The 22881-nt window shown below is 40.1% G+C and overlaps 1 protein-coding gene across 2 annotated transcripts in view; it reads left to right on the top strand.

Moving 5' to 3' along the window:
* Positions 1 to 22881, top strand: part of sfl (N-deacetylase and N-sulfotransferase sfl) — a 491065-nt gene that overhangs the window by 181278 nt on the left and 286906 nt on the right. The window lies entirely within an intron of this gene.

Here is a 22881-nt window from a genome sequence, read left to right as displayed (position 1 = left end):
GATGCAACATGCACTGATGGTGCTACCTGTTTGGTGTATTCAATTTCTTAAATCTTGATTTTCTGCAGGCCACGGACAGCAGGCACGACGTATGTGCGCAATGGAACATTACCAAATTTGGCAAGGTAACATTCTGGTGGTTGCTTCTTCAATCGAACAATTTCTTTTCTGGGATGAACAGATCTTGCAGGAGTAGTGCACATAATGATCCCTATATTGTGGAAAGTTCCCAGTCCATCCAAGGTCCGAACATTGACGTCTGCATTATCAAAAACAAACTGATTGAATGATTCCTTGTCAGCAACAATTTCCTCGTCACTTAACATTGCAGAACTAATATACAATACGGCTTCATTGTAGGATGCACATAAACCCATGCTTGATAACATATCAATAATATTTCTTGAACCAAAATGTCTACGTAGATGAACTGCAAGTCCAATCTGAATCATTGAATTGAATGACCTTGGTCTTACTGCTAATATAATAGCATGCTCAATACACACACACATTTTCTTTTGATGGAGTCTTCATTTCCTTTTATTCGTTTCATAATCACACCCTCTGTAAAGACCCTTAACTCTGGAACCATATCATCACCTGACTTCAAGCATTCATGTGGATTTGGATACTTATCTTTGGCATATGTTTCAGATCGTATATCTTCCCGAATTATTGCGGCAGCAGTTCTAACAATTCTAAGTCTTTCGTTCTTTGGATCTTCTTCTTCCTGTGTGTACCAACTTTTGGATAATATTTTATATCCTGTATCACGGAAACATACCGTAGCGGTTTGCCGTTTACGTGTTGTTATTATCATGTCTTCTCCATAGTGATCACATAGGCGTTTCCTAAGAGTTTTTTCTGAGACATCAGTATCTTGTGGAATATATTCCTTCATCTTCGTCATAAGTTGATCCATCGAGTACTGACACTCGTCGTTATCATTATCAAGGTAACAGCATAACTGCAGAAATGCTATACAAATACACTCATCTTCAGGCCTACCACGTTTTCCCGATGTAGGTGAGGATGTGTAAAATTTAGTGAAACTAGGATGGTGATACCTAGCCTCAACTGCAACTAGATCAATAACGGTATGAATTCGACCAAACACTGCCCTTCCCCAATCATCATTCCTCTTGATGGCAGCTTCAATGATTTCATCCTTGAATGTTAAGGATCAAACTTCAAATATTTTAACTCGTCTCACATTCTTTTTCGTTTCTGCTTGAAAATCACAAACTTCACTGCAAAACAAGCAATCACGTTTGAAGTCAAATATATGTACTGCTGATCGAAGGAGTGTTGAATTTTGTGGCAAACGATTACTTGCAGCAGTAATACTACTCTCACGAGTATAGTCTTTACGGCACTTAATATGTAACCTCACATTCGTCTCATTTTCCAATTTCTCAAATATTCCATCTGTTCGACGTAAACTGCTGCTCTTTATAGCATTTAAGCCTTTTATCACAACCACAGTGTCACCTTCACTCAACGTTTGTTCACAAATAATACAATATTGGGTTATATCCATTGTTGCCTTGCCAAAGAGGTTATTCAGTTTGTTTTCCGATGATCACATACATTACATCCAAATTCCACAACGGGTAGCATCTGTAAAGAAATTACATATATTATTAACAGTGAAATGGTTGGTTAAATCACAAACATTTATCTTACTACAGTTATTGGAAATTTTATTTTCTTTAATTTATGTCTGAACAAATTTTCGGCTCAGCCTTCACCATTTTTAGTTAATAAAGCAATTATGATCACACGTCACCATTCATCCGCCATTTTCCAATATAGCGGCCAGAGCACAACTCGGATTGTCGGGGACTTTTAGTATGTTGTTTGAAATACCATACTGGTGATATCTACCAATTTTTAACTCTGTTGGAATTTTTTCCATTCTTTTTTCTAATTTGCCTGGACGAAATCGCGAAGCTGAAGATGAGTGCTGATATGATGAAATTGATGAAGAGACACTCACAAAGAACACCCATGCCCAGGATTCGAACCCGAGACCTTCCACGGAGGCACACTGAAATGGTATCGTTTCAACCCAGAAGTGTCCGTGACTGTATATGAGCGCTCCCTGGAAACGTGGTCAATGCTCAAGCTTTCGTCAAGTAGGAGAAGAGAGTGAGGACATTCCATGTGAAATCAACAAGTTAAGAGGCACTTCTCAACCTCACATATTTTGATTCGTTTGAAATTTGGCATACTGAAAGGGCCACTTGAGGTATGAAAATATGCAAAGTTGCAAATCCATATCTGTTGTACTTTCGACATTACAGTGTTGCAAACTGTGCGATTTTGCCCATTTTACCCAACATCTTGTTAACTTTAAATTGCAATATTTAGGCAACCAGGGCACCTAGAGAAATGATTCGGACGGCGTTGGAAAGGTCTTGAAGGCCTCTTTCACACGAGATGTTGCACATCCATGTCAGGGTAAAAAAAAACAATTGAAGGTGGTGTAAAGAATACTTTGGTAGCCCTGTTTTCAAAAACTGGTGTTTTAATTTTTTTTTTCAAAAAATTATATATCATACATACACTATTACTCAATAACTGTACAATATTTGAAAATGGGACGCCAATGGGATCCGGAGTCATGTTAGATTTAGGGTAGGGTAGATTGGTTAGGTAATGCATTATTACAAATTTTGATAGACAAATTCCTAAGATTCAAAAGTAAAAATCTAACAGAAATTAAATACAATATTGTTTGAATTAACGTACATGAATCTAATGTTTAAATTCACAGTTGTTAAAAATGCAGCGTGATTCAAAAGTCCGATCCCATAGGTAATTCCGTTATTAGTGCACATAGCGAAAAATGGAGAGAGAGGAAAGTTGTTGGAAATAGGTGAGTTTCAATCTAAAATGCTTCAATTTTCAACGTATGGTGCACCGTTTAGGCTATACATTTGTAGCAGAAAATACCACATGCTTGGCCCTGAATGCTGCATGGCATTACAATACCACACAGTACAGGGTAAATTATGAATTGATGACGATAATTACAGGCAAAATAAACGAGTATTAAAAACGAGAACATGTGAGGTCCTTTACCCAGACCTCTAGAAACTGTTAAAAACTCGCAAATAATAATCAGGCTGGAATACATAAGTACTTCACATTTTTAATACCTTAGTATAATCATTTTATTTTATCTGTAATACCCACCGGGCATCGAACTCGGGAGCCCTTGATTAAAAGGCAACGGCGTTACTCCTACACTATCACTTAACTGCAAAGTGAGTCACAAGATTTCATGTTCTGATGTAGAAATACCACCGGTTAACATTTCTAAGTTTTATCTTTCAGTCTCTGAAAATTTCCGTTTATTTCCTTTTTTTAGAACCACAAGGTACAGGTGTATTAGGTATATAATCGATCGTTAAGAGGAAATTCCGTGACAGAGCCATCTGTTGTGGTGCCGCTACACTACTAGCAACTTACGTACGATGCTCACTGAGGCAAGTTGAAGCGTCTTACTCCAGCCATTGTCTTTGACAATAATTTACAAAGCACAATTATACTTACTCAAAATGATGAAAGGGCAGGGTTGCATTTAAAAGTACCGAATAGTTAATTAAGGAAGCTGAACCTACGCATAGTATATGCATAATTTTGTAAGATATTTAGCATAGTGTTTTGCTGCATCTTGTCGCTTTTAAAAAGTGTTCTGTAGGACTTTGCCATAACGGACTTAAGAAAATGTTTTCAAATAAACTAATATATGCATGCACTACTAACTTTTTGAACAAGCTATTTTTAATGACGCTAAAGAGAAAATTGAAACACTGTGAAATCTTGTCTCTGGCGCACTTGTTCGAAATGCAGATCTGAAAAACAATGCTTCAAATGAAATCGGAAGCTTTTAATCCTTGCCGTAAAATTCAAACCGTAATTTACATTTTTCGCTCCCCTTTTTTGTCTCCAGACAAAGCACAATTAATTTGAGAAACGTCGATACTTAAGGAAGATCATAGTCTTTCGAGTGAAATCACGTATTCCTAGCGGATTGAACCTTCAGAGTTCTTAATAGAAGAGGGGGAAAGGACGGTAAAGTATTTCCCCTTTGATTGGCTCGATGTCAAATCCCAATTTCATTGCAAGAAATTTCGGGATCGTCCTCAGTAAGGGCTCCTCTTTTTCCATTAAAAACGTAACTTTAACAAATTTGTTCCTTAGTAATTAGGTGCAGATGGCTCTGTAATTCGTCTTATTAAATAAATGGAAAAGAAGAGGACTGCTTGAAAGAAAGATTCAAAGTGCATCCTATCTCCGTCCGTAACTTCTCACAAGCCGATTTAATGCGCTAATTAGGGAGGGGGAGAGAGAGAGAGAGAGAGAGAGAGAGAGAGAGAGAGAGAGAATGGCCAGGGTTCGGTATTTGGGTAGGAGGAAAGTCGAGACTTGCAAAAGAGAAAAGTTGTTCTTTTGGAGATTTCGTTTTTCCTTTGTAGTCAGTTCTCGATGCGAAAGAGAGACTTTGTTCATCGACAATCCCAATGATTGTGTATTGGTTCAACCAGATTTAACGTAACCAAAAATTTATCGCCTTTGTGGCCGAGCGCGTTGCATGGCGATAGGGATTGCATGGACAGGAGTCCTGCTCCCATCTCCTGTTGAAAAACGCAACACTGCATGTCAGCCGTGATCCCCACAAAGAGTAAAAGAAACACCCACCTTACATGAAGAAAGAGAAACCTCCACTTGTCAATCGTGAAGCAATATACAGGGGAAATAAGTCACCATTACCCCTTAACTACGAACCCAGGAATGAAATACTTTGTCTATTTCAAGTTCTGAAACCCAGAGCGTGTGCAGAGCGTCCGGGCATGCCAAATCGCATCCCAACCTATCCAACCTTTCCACAAGTATTCTCCCCCTTCTAACATACACTCATCTCACAACACCCCATACGTCATTAAGTCTAAACAACTGTTCTAGACCCCAGAATTTTTGTAAATAAATGGATAACCAAGCACTAAAATATCATATATTCAAATACACGCGTAACAGGCACGTATCTAGAAATATGTTGTCCGAATCAAGTGTCTCAGGAATAGTAATAATAATAATAATAATGTTTAATTTAAAATAATTGAATTAAATGAAAGTAACACTAATTGTAATACATAAATTAATATATTATTATTATTATTACACGATTAGGTAAAAGGACTGTACTATAAGAATAGAGATATAACAGCGCATAGAATATTCATTACGTACCTTACCTGTAGTTAAGATCGGAATAATTTACATAAAAACAAGTGCCCTGGCAATGAAATTAATTTCAAATAGACGAATAATTGAATATTTATCGAATAACAAAAATTATGTAACATGTAGTTGGAAAAAGTAAGTTTCTGATTAATATTTTATGCATATTATTTTGAGTAGTAGTGTACATAAATCTTCTTTGTAATGTCATTCAAAGCTGTATGATCCCAATATAATCCTTGCCTTCTAAAAAGTTAAGAGGAAATTAATAACCATCGATTATGCAAGAAATGCTAATATTTTCATTACTTAATTTTAGTATTTGGCCAGTCTTTCGAGGGGTCCGGACCCCTGGATCCCCCTAAATATGTCCTTCCTATCCTTCAAAGCCGTATGATCCCAATATCATCCTTGTCTTCCAATAAGTTCAGAGAAAATTATACCACAAATGATAAACGAGTATATTTTCACTTAATTTTTCGTACTTAATAAGTCTTTCGGGTGAGGAGGGGGGTCCGGACCCGTAAAATACGTCCTTCGTGTTCTTCAAAGCCATATGATCCCAATATAATCCTTGTGTTCCAATAAGTTCAAATAAAATTATACAACAAAGGCTAAACGAATATAGTTTTCATTACTTAATTTTAGTACTTGATAAGTCTTTCGGGGGGTCCGGACCCCCTGGACTACCCCCTAAATACGTCCTTGACGCGTAGCTACAATAACATCCTGTAGATACTCATCCTTATTATACTCTCAATATATTAAGGCTAATGAACTCACGCATAAGGCATGTTCTGGACACCTTTATACAGGGTGTCCCAGAAATAGGTGGCATAATTTCAGGAGCGTGTTCCTTACATGTAAACAATGAAAAAAGTTTATATAAACATAGGTCCGGAAATGTTTGGTTTCCGAGTTATAAGCTGCTACAACACGTGCTCACTGGAATTTGTCTATCTTCCACATTTGGTCTATGGCACTTAGTTCTTCACAGTACCCTAGAGGAGATGTTCAAAATGGCCACCCACAGCCTCAATACAGGCCTCACATTGACGTCGCATGGCCACTTGAATACGCTCCCAAATGCCTGGCGTGTTCCGTATTGTCTCACAACCTGTTACAATGTGATTGCGGAGAGTTTTCACATCTACCAGTGCAGACGAATACACCAGTGATTTCAAATAGCCCCACAAGTAGAAGTCCAAGGGGTTTAAATCGGGTGAGCGTGGAGGCCAGGCAATTGGTCCACCTCTACCGATTTACCGACCAGGGTACCTTCGATTCAGGTACCTGCGGGCAACAAGGCTAAAGTGTGCAGGAGCACCACAATGCATGTAGTGCGTTTGTTGACGTATGTTCAGTGGAACATCTTCCAAGACGGGCCTCTTCAGCATTGTCATCTGCCAAACATACATGAAGTGCATATCTTCTCGTTCCTGATTGGCGTGCATGGTCTCAACAACGCCCACTCAGCATGTACCACTCATCAAATACCTGGTTGTGTTACAGGAAAGCACCTGTGGAAGATAGACAAATTCCAGTGAGTACTTGTTGTGACAGCCTATAACTCTGAAACCAAAACTTTCCGGACCTATGTTCATATAAACTTTATTCGTTGTTTACATGTAAGGAACACGCTCCTGAAGTTATGCCACCAATTTCTGGGACACCGTGTATTATGTATTATGTACGTCTTGTTTGTTTGTATATAAGATATATTTGTGTATTGTATATATTTGTATATTATAAATAATAAATAAATATCAAGATAAAAAGACGGCGGAACCGATTAAATTCAATCAACTGACGTCCTGGTTTATTTACAGGCACCAGAACTTAAGCTCATACCCTCGAATGTACGCGGGCTTACATCGGGAGTTCACCCTTTTTTAGTCCCGAACGGAGTCACCATCTTGTATGTTTGCCGACCTCCGAGGCGAAGTGGTTAGCACAGCGTTCTACGACGTCAGGGGTCCTTGGTTCGGATCCCAGCATGGGCGTTCTTTGTGAGTGTTCCTTCATCAATTTCATCATATCATCACTCATTGGTATTAGCCAAAGTGGCAGAAAGCGAAGCTAAATAAACAAAATCAATCAATATTGCATTTTTCTTTTTTTTCGGCTAATCGCGAAGATGAGGATGATTTGGATCAAATTTATGAACCTACTCCCTAAGAAACACCCAGGCCAGGATTGGAACTCGGAGCCATCGGTGTCGAGACAGTAAGTCAACCATACAGCCTACCTGTTTATGGTTTAGTAATGAATGAATATGTGTTATACAAGGTACAAAATAATGCATACGTATATGCAGGGTCAATTTGGATATCGGAAACGGTCACAAACTGAAATATGTGTTCGGCGCTTTCATGAATTATTATGTACATAGCTATAGTCGACACCAGATCTGGGCAACTCGCTGGATTTGTGGAAGAGCGCGTTCGTATGTAAGCATGCGATCAAGGTATCATGGTAAGAGAGCTGAGCACTCGCTAGCCTCCACAAGTGCATACGACGTTGCCCAAGACTATTGAATATAATCGCGGGGTAACGAGTCGTAAATAAATTCTGGGTGTTATTTAATAACTAGCCGATTGCCCGGCGTTGCCCGGGTATTTATTTATCCCAATCTTCTATTAGACAGGAAAATAATGAATTCTAACTATAGTGTAAAATGAACTTGGAGTTGAACGGCATTGGCAGTGTTACTATTCGTCTCAGCGGCCCCGAAAACTATGGATTCCACACTAATATTGGTTGTTTTACATGTCACCTCCTTCCCAACCCCACCCCTAGGGGTGCCAGGGGTGTCTTGGAGTTGAATGGCATTGGGAGAGTCACTATTCATCTTAGCGACCCCGAAAACTATGGATTCCACACTAATATAGGTCGTTTTCGATTATTATTGAGCTCGAACGGATCCCATAAACTGTACAAAAAATTCGTTTTATAAAGGTTTTATTCGAATTGTTGAGGTAAAATTAGTATTGAGTGTTATGGACAATTAAAGGGGATTACAAAAAATTCGACTTATCAAGGAATTCGAGATGTTGAGGTTTGAGTTATCAAAGTTCCACTGTAGTACGATTTGCTTCACGCAGGAAAGTGATTCGGCCATTCTAGTGCCATCTATAAGATGTGATTTACACGCGCGTTCTTATGGCTCTTTTGCCTACTTGTTTTCACTGGAAAGTGGTACAATTTGCTTCACGCAGGAAATTTATTGGGCGACTCTAGTGCCATCTACAAAATGTGATTTACACGCAATAATATGCCTACTGGAAGTTGGTACAATTTACTTCGCGCAGGAAACTGATTCGCCACTCTAGGGGCATCTATAGAATATAATAGAATAGTCTCTTTATTTTCTACTGAGCGAGGTTCAGCCTAGGGCTGCTCTACCACCTAACTCAAGACTAGGTATTACAAAGTAGGATTACATGTGAGAAGTATTAAACAAAATGGTTTAGAATGAATGAAATACATGAAAAAAAATTAAAAAATAATAGAAGCACACATACCAATTCACATACACACGTACACATACATAATTCAAAATTGTATCTCAAAAAAGTAAAGAAATGTGTACACAATACGCATTAATCGTGATGTCAGGCGGGTGGATGGATATTTTGGGGGTTTAGCCATATGAGGAGTGACTTAATCGTTTTTTGTTTTTTTCAGTAAGTATGGTATAATATTTTTCTTTGAACTTTTTGGTTTCTACGCAACGGCAATGTTAAACATTAGTCGACGTAGGCTTTAAATAAGCAGTTTCTGCCTTTTTATGCTCTCTCAACACGAAGGTATAATCACAGATAAGGGTATATTTAGAATTTAGAATTTCTTTATTCATGGGCGAAGTTCAGCCTGTGGCTGCTCTACCACTTAACCCGCAAAATCTACTACAATAAAACAAACAAAATACAATTACTACTATAACATACGAATTCCATTACATTTTCACTTCTAAATATTTCAGTAATTAACACACTAAAAAGATAAAAAACAATTTTTCTCATTCACACACATCAAAATGTTCATCTTGGGTTCGAATCTGCTCATTTTTTGTTTTGATTTCAACGTAAGCATGCTGAATCTAGTCATGTGTACTGAGGATTTGTCCTTGCTCCTGTAGAAGTACTTTTGTTACTGCCCTTTTAAAGCTGTTATATGTCGCACACGAGGTAACATCTGGTGGCAGCGCATATAAGCAGATGTAGAACGAAGGCAGGAAAACCGGTGCACTGACCTCCCGCTGAGAATCGCCATTCGCAAGAAGTTTTGTAATAATCCGCTGTGAGTCGCTGAGAGGCACCACTCCCACTCTTCCATCCACTTATTATGCCAATAAGAATAAGAGATGGCGCTGTTGAATTTCTCCGCTGTGGTTATTATACCCTTATCTGTGGTATAATTCTGTAACCAACGGGAAACCTTAACTTCCATATCTATTTCGGAATTATTTTCATAATGTGCTGAACTTCCAAAGTTCTCTCCAATCAACATAATCGAAAGAATTTGTGGATGGGTTTTGCATGAAATAAAAAAACAAACTCTGCTAGTACGTCAGCAAATTAGCTCGTAATCACAGGAAAACAAGAACAACCAGAGCTTCAGCGAACATGAGAGTTTTGAGTGAGGGGAGATTCAGTGCGTAACTCCTTTTGTGTGTTTTTCCTTGGGCCAAAACTGAAGCAAACAGAAGCGTGGACGTGAAGCTTGTTTCTCTCCGAGGTTCCAACCCAACTCGCAGCTGAAAAGAAGAAAAAAAGGGCCCGTAAATTCCAGAGGACTGAGAAAAACCGCTACACGGAACTCTACTTTTGGTTGTGGGCTCCAGACACGGGGCAAAGCCTCATCCATCGCGTAGGAAACGGACAAACAAAGATGAGCACACAAAGGAAACAAAGAAACATGAGGGACAAGGAAATGTACACACTGCAAAAGTTGCAGAGAATCTCGGCAATATGGGATGATTCATACAAAGGTTAAGTGATTGTAAAGGTTAAAACTGCTGCTATCCGTTATTGCCTTTGAAAATTGCTACCCTCTGAGGGAATTTAATTCATCTGTCTGGATGTTAGCCTTTGTTGCCCTCGATATCCTCGTTCGTTTTTGCCTCTTGAAGCTAGACAATAGAAAATTTCCTTCCTCGTAATCTTGTTTTGCCTAATTGTTAGCATTGTTCATTTTTCTGTAATAAGCATAAATTCCTAATTTCTATTACGGTCCTAATGCCTAATACCGTGTAGAGGAGACCTCCCACACTGAACCCATTCTCTTCCTATCTCTCCTCCGAACACAGGGCTTGGCGCCAGGGTTGCCAGTAGCATAGGAGTGATTCTCATTAGAATCGTTACTCTGTATTCTGTCTACATTGTACATTCGTACTATGCGTACTATTACCAATTACAAATTACGAACTAGTTACATTGAAACATGTAATACATAACTTGTCGCTACAGATGCACAACAAGTTATTTTACCAAGTGAATTCTGGGTTTAGCATTTCACACTCAATAACGCAAGAATCTTATACACAACCCTATAGATCTCACGAGATTTCACTTCTGAACTGACTTCCTAAAAGCAAGTATTCTCATTTCGCATCTTTACTCCCCCCCCCCCCCCATTACATGTTGCCAACCCTTGACTATATTTTGTCCTTTCTCGTGTATTAAGAATATTTATATGTATTTTGTTTTAGTCTTAACTACATCACACCAAGCACAATTGTGTATATTAATTTGTGTATCCTTTGTGTATTTGTTTTCAATATTTTTCGTTTTCTTTTTTTTAGTGTGTAAACGAGCCTTTGTTCTCACTTTTGTATTTGTTCTCTTTGTGTCTTCTTTATGTTTCTTTCTTTTTGTTTTCTTTAGTATGTCGTATATGTATCCATTTGGCGCCTCCCTCCTCTATCAATACCAATTGAGAAGCTAACAGTCAAGATGAATCATCTTCTAGTTGCGCTCAGCATAACTCATTTACATTTTATGGAAGGAGGTGTTATGGAACTTTTTGCCCCCTCTGTACATTGAACTCTGCTTTGTCTTATTGTCACTGACTCTCAGTCCTTCTTCCCGCCTCTTTCGTCCCTCTCTTCTCTCTAGCCACTTCGGCAACGAGACTAATATTTGTCTCCGTAATGCACATGCAAAATATAATCCATATTCTCTTAACCCATGTCTCCTTACGTCATTTGTAACACCTTATCTCACCGTTCAGGCCTGCACAATGACCCAATACTGTATTTTCCTTTCTGGTGGCACTACAGCTCACTCACTCCCAATCCGAAACAAGATGCTGGTTGGTTGAAGTGGGGGACGAAGGGACAACCCCCAGTCAATCGAAACGACCCATATACGTCGCCTAACCACGCAATTACACTTAACTTACACGCTTCATTTTGCAGACTCAGAAAACAGCGGCCTTCCCTTAGTTTCCAATATCCGCCCCCCTCTTCTTCTTGCTTTCGATTCGGAGTTCGTAATCACATTACGGCTGTCTCAATCGAGTAATTAACGGAGGCGTCTATTAGATTGAAGTGCGCTGTTTCGGCAGAGGGGGTTGGAGGGAGGGAGCGATGGCTCAGCAAGGCTGTATCCACGACAACCACAACTTTCAATTAACATCAAACTCAGCACAATTAAGACGATTGGGTATGCGAAGTCTCGGCGCGGATTATGCATTTCCCTCCGCTTAACCTGATTTTCGCTAAATGAGCTGACTTAAGACATTCCAACCTCCTCTCCCCCCACCCAAGCTTCCCCCGCTCCACCTTGACACCACCCTCAGGAAGCAATTGGGGATGCTGATACATAAAGTTTAAATATTTTTGCACCCGCATTGCTTGCCGAGCTTTTTCAGTTTTTGACTCAGAACATCGCCAACGAAAGTTCCGGGTTCGAGTCCCGGTGTAGCCCTACACTACGGCCATGTTAAGCATAGTCGACTCAGGTTTTGAATAAACAGTTTTTGCCATTTTATTCTCTCTGTGCTGTAATCAAACGGAAAACATCACTCCCACCCCATTTCGGAATTATTTTCATAATCCGATCCTTTGTTGATTTGCTTTATTTTACTTTGCTTCTTGTGCCACTTTTGGCTAATTTGCGAAGATGGTGATGAGTGATGATATGATGAAATTGATAAATGGACACTCACAAACATCCATGCCCAGGTCAGGATTCGAACCCGGGACCTATGGCGTCGTAGCGCGATGTGCTAACCACTCCGCCACGGGGGTCGGCTCCAATCCTTTCTGATGTCTTTCTAATCATCATCCATTCTCATCGTCGCGATTGTCCAAGAGTAGAAGAAAGATTATTCTTATTGCTACGAGGGCTGTTCAATAAATAACGGACCGCGATGCGTGAAGCTGCCGAAACGTGATAAACATTTGGACAAACTTTGTTTTAATGGTGTATTTTTGGATCGGAGCTGCAGCTGAAAGTGGTATCCGAACCATTGAAATGGGCGTCTGCCATCGAACCATTGTTTACAAGGTATACGGCTAAGCAGTACGCTACCTGGAAGGCCATAGATAAACTTGTTTGCTCAATATTCAGGCCTGGACTGATTAGCGTGTTCAGGGTGAATTCATACAGCTGCATCAGCCTTCAAATCCACCTGCTTTTGGAAAAAAATACTCGAAGCTTCGAAATGATGTGGAAAATGTCATTTATCCATTTCGTAAGAAGTGCCCGGACACGCTATCTTCGGGACATGTCAGATATATTCAACGGCACTAAATTCCTTCATCTTTATCGGCATTCTATTCGCATTCTGAGCAACTGGCGAGCAATTTAATGCTATTTTAAGAACAAACCTGTAACGCACGTGCCTTGATTACATTACAGACATAGTTTCTTTTATTTATGGTCTTTGAGAGCTCTTATCGTACCAAGTGAAGCAATTTCGTGACTAAAAATAACAACAGGTCAAAACACGACATTGATGTATGTGGTTCTTTGAAGAACTGTCAATTTGTTAAATAAATTAACAGTTCTTAAGCAGTTTCACCAATTCAGAAGTTAGCAAAATCCAAAAAGAATCGGATAACTGAGTTGATCGATAGATGGCGTAAAGAACGGATAATGAGAGAATCAGAAAATTATATGACAGCAATGTAAGATACAAGCAGGAATTTGTAACTGTAATTTTTATTGATTGTAGTTGATATTAGAAACTAAGCATTAAAACCTTGTGCTGCATATATAACTATTTTATTATTAGATAAAAAAAAGTTCCTGGTGTTCCAGAACTGAAGTTTATAAACTTAAAGAATCTAATCAGGGTAGTTTATTGTAGTATCCAGCCCAGCAATTGCCATATCTTGGGAGAGCAGGAAAGGAGAGCGCTTTACCATGAATTCAATTATAATTATTTTGTCTTGCTAAGCAGGCACACAAACTTGACTAGTCAAAAAGGGAAAATTGATAACTGAGCAAAAGAGGAAGAAAATAACCTCCCTTATTCTCTTAAAGAGAGAAGAAAAAACAATTGGTACTCGTAGCCTTCTATATCTTCAAGAAAGTAGAAGAAATCGAGAAATCCCATTTACAAGGAAGAAAAGTGTAATAAATTGTAAAATCCCATTATATGATTTTGTGTTCTTCATTCATTGACCGTCCAACGTTCCCGCCACCTTGAGAGAGAGTGTTAAACATGGATGACGTTTATGACGCTGGAATTTTCTTTTGGATTTTCGCCAATCAGGTTAAAGGCAGCAGGTCTCTTTTGACACTCCTGTTTACGAACTCGTTAAAGTTAGGTTGACAAGTGATGTAAGTTAGCACTTCTCTTTACAAAGCAAGGTAAACACTTGCGTTCGAATGTTTGACTTTGTGTCATTTAATGTGAAGGTCTTTTGTGTGCTGTGAAAAGACAGATGGAGCTGACAACTCAATGCTATGGTGTCTGGAACAGGCAGGATCGTTGAGTGCAGAAGGAACAGAACTGTTGTTGACCCAAAAGTCTACCTCTGTGCAAAAATATTTTTCCATGCAGTATAAAGATATATTATTAGATGGAGGTAAAGCACGTGAAGTAATCATCACCATGCTCCGGTAGTATTAGCTGTTTCTACAGCAGCTCATTTCAAAGTAGCTTTCAACCCAGTCACATAACTATAATTGAAACACCTCATAGGTTTATCCAATTATTATCATGCGTAAGCCGCGTAAGTCATGCAAAGATCATTCAATCGTAGTTTCCAAATCTACTAACAGATGACACCAATGCTTACCAAACTGCGTGGCGTGTATTTTCCAGTGACATTTTGCCCAGGAACTAGGCTACTTGAAGAAATTTCTCCGCTTAATACCAGTCATTAATGCAGAGCTTATAAAGGGCTGGACCTCCACTGGGGACTGCAGGGAGAAATAGAGTGAAAGAGACATAAAGAAAAATATATGTCATTAAGTGCAAGTTCGCCGGATGAGGGTGAACCTATTTAGTGGGCGAGATTGTACTTAATAACAAGTATCTGTGTTCCCATTTGGGTCGGAGCGACAGACGCAGAGGAAAAAAAGGTATATGTAAGTGCAAACTCCCACACTGCAGGTGAAGTGGGGCGAAATCTATCGTTGGAGAAGGCTCTGGACTTCTGGAGGGGAAAAACTTCTCGTCGCTCTCACTCCAATTAATGTGAGGATGTGGAAAGAAGGAGGGAACTTTTGTAACCTCGGCACTCCCGCCACTTTGTGTCTTCGGGAGGTCCCACCAGTAAGACCATGCGTATTGTGGAAACAAGTTTCACCCAGGATTTGAAATCAAGTTTCGGACGGCAATCTGAAAATGTAGCATATTCTTTCACACATGATTTTAGTGGTATTGATTGATTTGCTTTATTTTACTTCGCTTCTTCTGCCACTTTTGGGGGATGAGTGATGAAATTGATGAATGGACATTCACAGACATCCATGCCCAGGCCGGGATTCGTACCCGGAACTCCCTGCTGTCGTAGCGCGATGCACTCCGCCACGGGGGCCGGCTGTTCCCTTTGTAGACCATTCCGTAATTACTGAATAGCATACAACGAATAGGGGAACTGACTCTCTAAGAATATAGTATATGGAGCTTCGATTGATATATTAATAGTGTCTTTTTCATTTGTAATAAAATACAAGTTCTAACCCAAAGAATAAAATATTAATGATTCAGGTAATTGTTGTGTAGTATACGTATTCAGGAGCGAATCCACTTCGCGTCGCGCGGGCCCATTGGACGCTCGCTCATCTTTCGCAGGCGAAGAATTTCGCTCCGCTCCGGCTCCAATGTGTGTCATCCTTTAAATGCAAGATGTCCGACATGATTAAACATGCTCATCTCTGTGTTGAAGTTCAATATGGATATTCAAACACCTCGTATTGAGATTGCTATGTCAAAATCACATATACACATTAGTTGCGTCCTTGGTTTTTATAGTTCCGAGTAAGTTAAACAGATCTGCCTGTAGCTGTAAAGGAACTCTGATTTTCTAGTAATCCATTGAAATTGTTGGTTTCCAAAAATTGATACTTGGTGCTTCGGATAATGTACCAATAATCCTTTTCACATGTCAACTTGTTTCTCAAATGTCCTCGAGTATTAAGAATATCATCTAAGATAGAGAGTGTACCACACTATATTAAATATGGCAGTAAGTTAGTACAGAAATCGGAGTTTGTTTCAGTACCATGACGCAACGTTGGGCAAGACAAAATTTACCAATTCCTATTGATTTATTTATTTATTGTGTGTTTTAAGTCCACTTTATGCACAGTAAGGCTAATCGGGACTGGACCTACAGTTTAAAGTGGAATCCGAACCACTATGTGCCTCAACGGGGAATTGAACCCGTTGCCCTTTGATTACAAGGCTACGACGCTACCACTGCGCCATAGGGGAGGTCCCCCATTCCTATTCATCTAAACTCAGTGAATATCATGGTGGCTAGAGATAACGCGTGATTATTGAAGTCTCAGGCGACCCGACCAGCAGTCTTTCGGATAGGCGACTTTTGTCCCCGCAGTCATCAGTCCAAATGACTTCAAGGGCCTCCTCAACTTTCTGTCCAGTTATTAATATGTGGAACAGCAAGGGGGTGTCTGCAGGGTAGTAGTGGCGTGCCCAGGATTTTTGAAAGGGGGTGGTTACATGTGCGTTTTAGTAACTAACTCTCATTTCACTACCTTTCTTAGCCTTTGACGTTCTTTTTTTTATATGAAAAGAATACTGAGCCAAAGCAGGATATGATCCAACCAGCACCCTCCCTTGGGTACACCACTTTCGGGGGAGATCCTAGATCCAGACTACATTTTCATAGAAACGTTCCTCCGCCAACCAGTCTCTATGATATACTAGTTAGCGTAAAGAGCACCACTGGAGTGCGCCTACTGTGAGTCACACCACAGCTGCATGGTAGGGATATGATAATGACATGGTAGGTGGACTAGACCTACAGTTTAAAGTGGGATCCGAACCACTATGTGCCTCCACTTAGTATCGAACCCGGGACCCCTTGATTACAAGGCGACGACGCTGCACCATCAGGGAGGCCCTGGTAGGTGACGTGAAAACAAATGCTACCATGGACACGGTCGTCACAGTACACGACTATCCAGTGTGGAAATTGGTCTTGAAAAATATATCAGAAGCACTTCATGAAGTTCTAACCGTAGATATTAAATACAATACGAGTAATTGATGAAATGGAGAAAGCACCGAACCCAACGTGACATCAACTTCCATGCCTTGCCCGGAATTTGAACTCAGGATCCTAATCTTTGCAGTGATTTAGGCTGACTGCGTTTGCACAAAAAAACTTGGGTTTTACGGGCTACAGTGGAGGGTGGGGGGGGGGAGAAGAAGGTCGCCTTTGGCGCCGAGGCAAAGAAGACGCCGAACGAGCAAAAATAAGAAAAGTTGGAAAAGAGTAAACGTAGCAGAGCTCGATCAAAGTATTGCCACTCTGCAGAGAAATAAATCTAAAAATAATCCTTGCTCGCCTCGTCCGCAACACAACCATGTCTGTAAGATCCACATCAAATTTATATACTTACATGTTACATCTTGAAGTACTGTAGATCAGTAGCGGCTTCTGCTTATTCGCACGTGCACACCCAAATAAATCTGTAATACAAGTCATTATTATTATACTTATTTATTGAACTCTATCTCCTTCGAAACATCAAGTGTTCCCACGCCGCTCCACCAAGAGAGATGGTGGACAGGTCTGCGATCCGTGATATCAACCCGCGGAGACCAGGCAGCGATCGGGGCTGGAACACAATGGTAGTTTCGCTCGATATGACGCTGTTGCAGCAGTCGCGTAGAGGACGCTGATTGGGTGTCTTGGCTTGAGCGCCGTGCGAGGGGAGGTTGCATCATTAAGAAGGCTGTGAACACAGAGATCTGTGTGCGAGGAAATGTAGTGTTGCAAACCCATTCCATTGGAGATCGTGTGACGCAGTCGATGCAATCCATACATCATCGCACATTGAGGGATTTTTTTTTTATGAAAGGGAAATTTCGATGGTATATTGTCCCGAGCATAACAGGGGAAGAAAAGGAGGAAAGGGGGGAGGGTAACTGAAACCAAAACGGGTGTTTTAAGCATGCATTTGCTTCATTCATCTTGGTCAAAATAAATGGCCTATGTGGAGCGGTAGGGATCGTGCATCAAATAGTCAGCTGTTTTACATTGTGTGGCTGTTACTGCGTTACAAAAATATTTAACGCTGTCAAAAGGTCGTCCCTGTTTCAGTTCAAAGTGTTTGATTCCATGATGAATAGGGAAACTGTACATAGCGAAAGCAGACTTAACGTTATTGACTTTTTGGAGGGAAGTTAGCTACAAAGTCTGTAGCAACTGCAGTAATATATGGATACGGCGGAAGAGAAGGAAAATTCTGAAGTACAATTACGAAGCAGGGCAGTGTGAACTTAGTGAGTACTGTTATTTTCTTTAACATTTATTATTCTCTTGTTTTTTCTTGATTTGCTTGGTTTGATCAGTCTGTTATTAGAAATAAGCAACATCTAGATAGATTACAACTGATTTCCTCCATGTGGTAGTTGGATCGGCTTCTTTGGTGTACGCCAATGGCATTATTCTCCTTGTTCATTAATATCAGCAGAGCCGGGGAGAAAGTTTTTACGAAATACTTTGCAAATCAACAATAGTATTGATATTGTAGATCGGTATTTCTATAGTTTGAGTGATTTTGTCAGGTTATCGAATGCTGAATTACATACTGCACAATAACATAGCTCTTCTCGTGATTGGCTGGATAATTTCCGAAATATTTGAAATTTGTAAAAAAAAAATGCGTGTTAAAAAAATCATGAAATAACGTATAACTCTGTCATAGCCCAATTTCAGTGAAAGGTGATCAAATCTTGGGTTGCTAATATATTAAGCTTCATTATGTACGCAAAACGGGTGTGAGTATTTCACAGGTATAACACTTCTGGACGATAGACTGAAGTGCACACCTATAGAGCCAGACAACGAGCCGCCACTGCTGTAGATATCGCACATGATTTGTTCATGATGATGTGATGTACAGTCACCGGCAATAAAAATGGGACACCTACAGGGTGTATCATAAGTAATAGCGCAAACTGACACAGTTGAAAGTGCACGATAATAGAAACAAAGAAGTCTCAGTAAGCATGGGTCTGCAAACGAGCAGTTTTCGAGATAATTGAGAATATGTGGTTACAAGCTGCCACTGACTTCATTATTTGTAAACGTCGTCCTAGTTGGTAAAATGCTAATAATGTGTGCGAATATGTGGTTAGAAGCCGTCACTGATTGCATTTTGTAAACACCGAGTGCTTTACTCCTTGCGCGTTCCGAGGTTTGCTCATTTCCGAGAGGTGGCGTTGTAATCAAACAGGATGGATACAATCAGTACACAGTCTAATTGTACTGTGGGAGTCACGTCAGTTGAGCTGTACTGCGTAGTGAAAATGGAACCTTACGGCAACGAAGAGTACATTTTACCAACTAGGACGACGTTTACAAACAATGAAGTCAGTGGCGGTTTGTAACCACACATTCGCAAATGTCTCGAAAACGGCTCGTTTGCAGACCCATGTTTACTGAAACTTTTTGCTTCTATTATCGTGTAATTTCAACTGTGTCAGTTTGCGCAATTACTTATGATACACTCTGTATATCCTGAAATACTCGCTTCCCTGAAAGGCGTTACGTGTGTTGCCTAACTTTACGGCGATAAGTGGATTTTGATAGCAAATTTTCAATGGCAACTTCTTTGCCCCGCCCACTCGCTTTTTCCCCTTCTCTATCGTTATGCGCGGTATTACTTCACACTCCTGGGACAGAGTACAGAAGAAAATGATTTCTGTTTCCAGATGTAACGTAGCTGCGTTCGACAACCCGTCTCATTCAGTGAAGCTGCGGTTTCTCAACCCCTGCCGACACACTGTTGACTTCCACATTTCCAGAGAGACATCTAGCGAGAGAAAAGGTAATCTGAAAGATGCGGGCTATTATTATCAAGACGTTGAGGTTGAGCCTGCTGGAAAGAAGTATTTCATATACTTGGCAAGATTTGGTGAAGGAAAATCAACTGGGAGGGGGAGATTTTCAAGTTTGTGCTACAAGAAAACTTTTTTCGCTAAGAAAAAGTTACCACGGGAAGTTTGGAGTAAGCACTTCCTCTATTAAGGCGACATTTCACCGCCATTTTCCTTTCCTAGATGACTCTGTGATGTCGGTTCGTGATTCTCCTCCCCCCTCCCATTTTCCTCTTGCATAAAAGCCCCATTTTGGTAAGGACTGTTTGTTCGGTTCTCCAAGCACTTTTTTCCACGTTAAGAAGGAGCGGAGAGAGGGAGATTATCCCCCCATCCCTTTTCAGAGAGGAGAATCTAGATGGGGGAAAATAGATAATGAACCAACTCATCTTTTGCATATTATGTTAGGTCGGGGGAAGGAAGACTTAAAGAGTAATTGCACCTTCTTCATCCACTAGTTTTTCTATTTCATTTTGTTCTTCGTGTTCTTACTTTCTCTTTAAGGGGGAGTGTTGGAGCTAACCTGCAGTGTTACCAAATTTTTAGTTTGTTTCAAGATAAAATTTTCACCCGATCGAGGTGGATATTTGCCCCTCCCCCTTTCTACACTGGTTCCCCTACTTTCTACTCCTAACAAAACCTTGCCCATATTACATATTTACTGTTTTAAATAAGATAAATAAAAGCTTTATCTTTAAGTACTATAAGTATTACTTTTAAAGCATAAGTTTGTCGTAAGTACAAATATTGCTCAGCAAATTGTCCTTGACTATTTTCGTTAACTTTTCTCATGCATCCTATACGTTTATAAGTACTGGAAATTTACGTATGCTGATGCAGAGACTGTCAGACGTTTGTTCAGAGTTTTGTTTCAACTCCCGAACCTCTCATTGCATATAACAAAGAGAATGGACATGGTAATGGCCAATTTGCTTGGTAATACTTATTGATTGATTGATTTAGTTTATTTTACTTCGCGTTTTGTGCCACTTGGCTAATTTGCGAAGATGGGGATGAATGATGAAATTGATGAATGCGGGATTCGAACCCAGGACCCTTAGCGTCGCAGCGCGATGTGATAACCACTCGGCCACAGGGTCCGGCTGGTAATACTTATGCATCCCTCTGTACTCATTTATTTAATACCAACATAATGATATCAAAATGACACTAATCTGTTTAGCTTAAATTGCTAGATGATTCTGCAATGTATGCATTATGTTACGCAGCAGTAAATTTTTAAAATTCTTCCTTGGAGATATATCATCATAGCTCGCTACGAGCATCAAAGGTTATATTGAACTGTGCTTGTGAAGTCTCTAAATTTGTGCTTTCATGAATACTTATTTGTGCGCGCCTCACAATTGACTACACGCTTTTAACATGTTGAGTGATGGGAACCACTCCTATTTTCCTTTGCATCTATTATCTATTTTTATGCATTGTTCTCATTTTTTCTACATTTTTTTGTCTTATTTATGCTTTCACTAAATCTATATTTATCCTCCGCAACAATTTATTTCTATTTTTTCATCTTGTGCTGCCATCTATGTTCCTTTTCCGAAACTTCTTTCTTTCCGTCTCGTTTTCTTAAAATATCTTGTTTGTAACAACTCCTTTTTTAAAGAAATGGCTATGCTTATATAATCAAAATAAAGGTTACTCGAGGAGGGCACCCCGCCCGGCCCTTTAGCCGCCCCTGTTATTACCTTTCCATAAAAGAAATTTTCTCTATAGTGTATGCATAAAAAGGGTATTTGGGTGAAGTCCTTTTTTTTTTTTTTTTTTGTGGTTCGGATCCCACTTTAAACTATAGGTTCAGTCTCAGGCCGTGTCCGAAAGGTGCAAGAGCATACTTGAAGCGAGCATCCTCCGAGTATGGTCTTGGAGTGCGGTCTTCAAGTCGTGGACTGGAAGTGAAAGTCTTTCGAACTGCACTTCGACTGCAGCACCAAATATGATGAGTATATAAGACTGAGGACAAGTTGTTTTCCCCGCGTTTTAAACACTTGTTTTTCACCATAGAAATCACATATCATTTTCAAATGTTCTTATACATACATTTCCACACATTAGAAGAACTTCAACCGACAACTTGCTGGTTGCTTTAATCTGTCTTGCTGGTTTTCTACCTCCGTGATTTCAAACAAATGAACAACGAGTGCAGAAATCACGTGATCAAGTCTGCAACGATCCGTGCTCTGAGCTGTGGTCTCGATTGCTCGTGTACTTGGCATTTTCGAACTGCACTAGATGACGCCACTTCCGTCAAGACTGTACTTCAAGTCTGCAATTTGTTCCTTTCAAACACAGCCTCAGTTAGCCTTCTTGTGCATAAAGTAGACTAAAAATAAAACTCGGACAAGAATAAAATAATATTGCTCAGAAAATATTACGTATTCGCTTCTGGGTTACAATTGGGACTCCCCTATCTCATAGGTGTCTGATCAGCCTAATAACGGCATCCTTTGAAAATAAAAACCCAGGATGTCCCTTATACCCACGTACATTTCATTCTGTCTGCCGCATTTGACCTTCACTCAAGACCTTCCATCCCCTTTCCTCCAGTCTTTGTCCCCTGAAAGGTTTAATGCAGCAATTTGACAATGTTTACTTCCCCCTTCGGTTTTGGAAGTTTTCGTCTTTTAGGACCCCCTCTTCTGGCTCCGTCCGACCTCGCAGGTGGGTTTCCATTGTTTCCCCTCGTCGCCTTACCTTTTTGAGCGCACCAGCTGTCGCCACATTGTCGTTGATTGTTGCCTTGTCTTCCACGATAATTGTCACTTCCAAATGTTGTGTTAAGTAAGTTTCCGGTATGTTAGCAGCCGGCTCCTTTAAAAAACCCGCCGCGTCTTCAGCAGTGGCGACGCCAGGGGTTTCGGGCTGGGTAGTACTTCCCCTTCTTCTGCCCTTCACGGAGTGATTATCCACAGACCTCCAACACAACCCAAAATTTCCTCAGTACCATCCGAAAAGTTTTCACAAAGACCCAACATATGATCATTTTGGTTTGTTTTTTGCTATTTTCTGCCACTTTTGTTGATCGCGACGATGAGGGTGATGTGATGAAATTGATGACAGGACACTCGCAGA

Source organism: Lepisma saccharinum, chromosome 1 (assembly GCF_977018435.1).
Source record: "Lepisma saccharinum chromosome 1, izLepSacc3.1, whole genome shotgun sequence".
In the NCBI taxonomy this organism is placed as follows: Eukaryota; Metazoa; Arthropoda; class Insecta; order Zygentoma; family Lepismatidae; genus Lepisma; species Lepisma saccharinum.
Note: the sequence above shows the minus strand (reverse complement) of the source record. Positions and strands in the feature narration are given on the sequence as shown.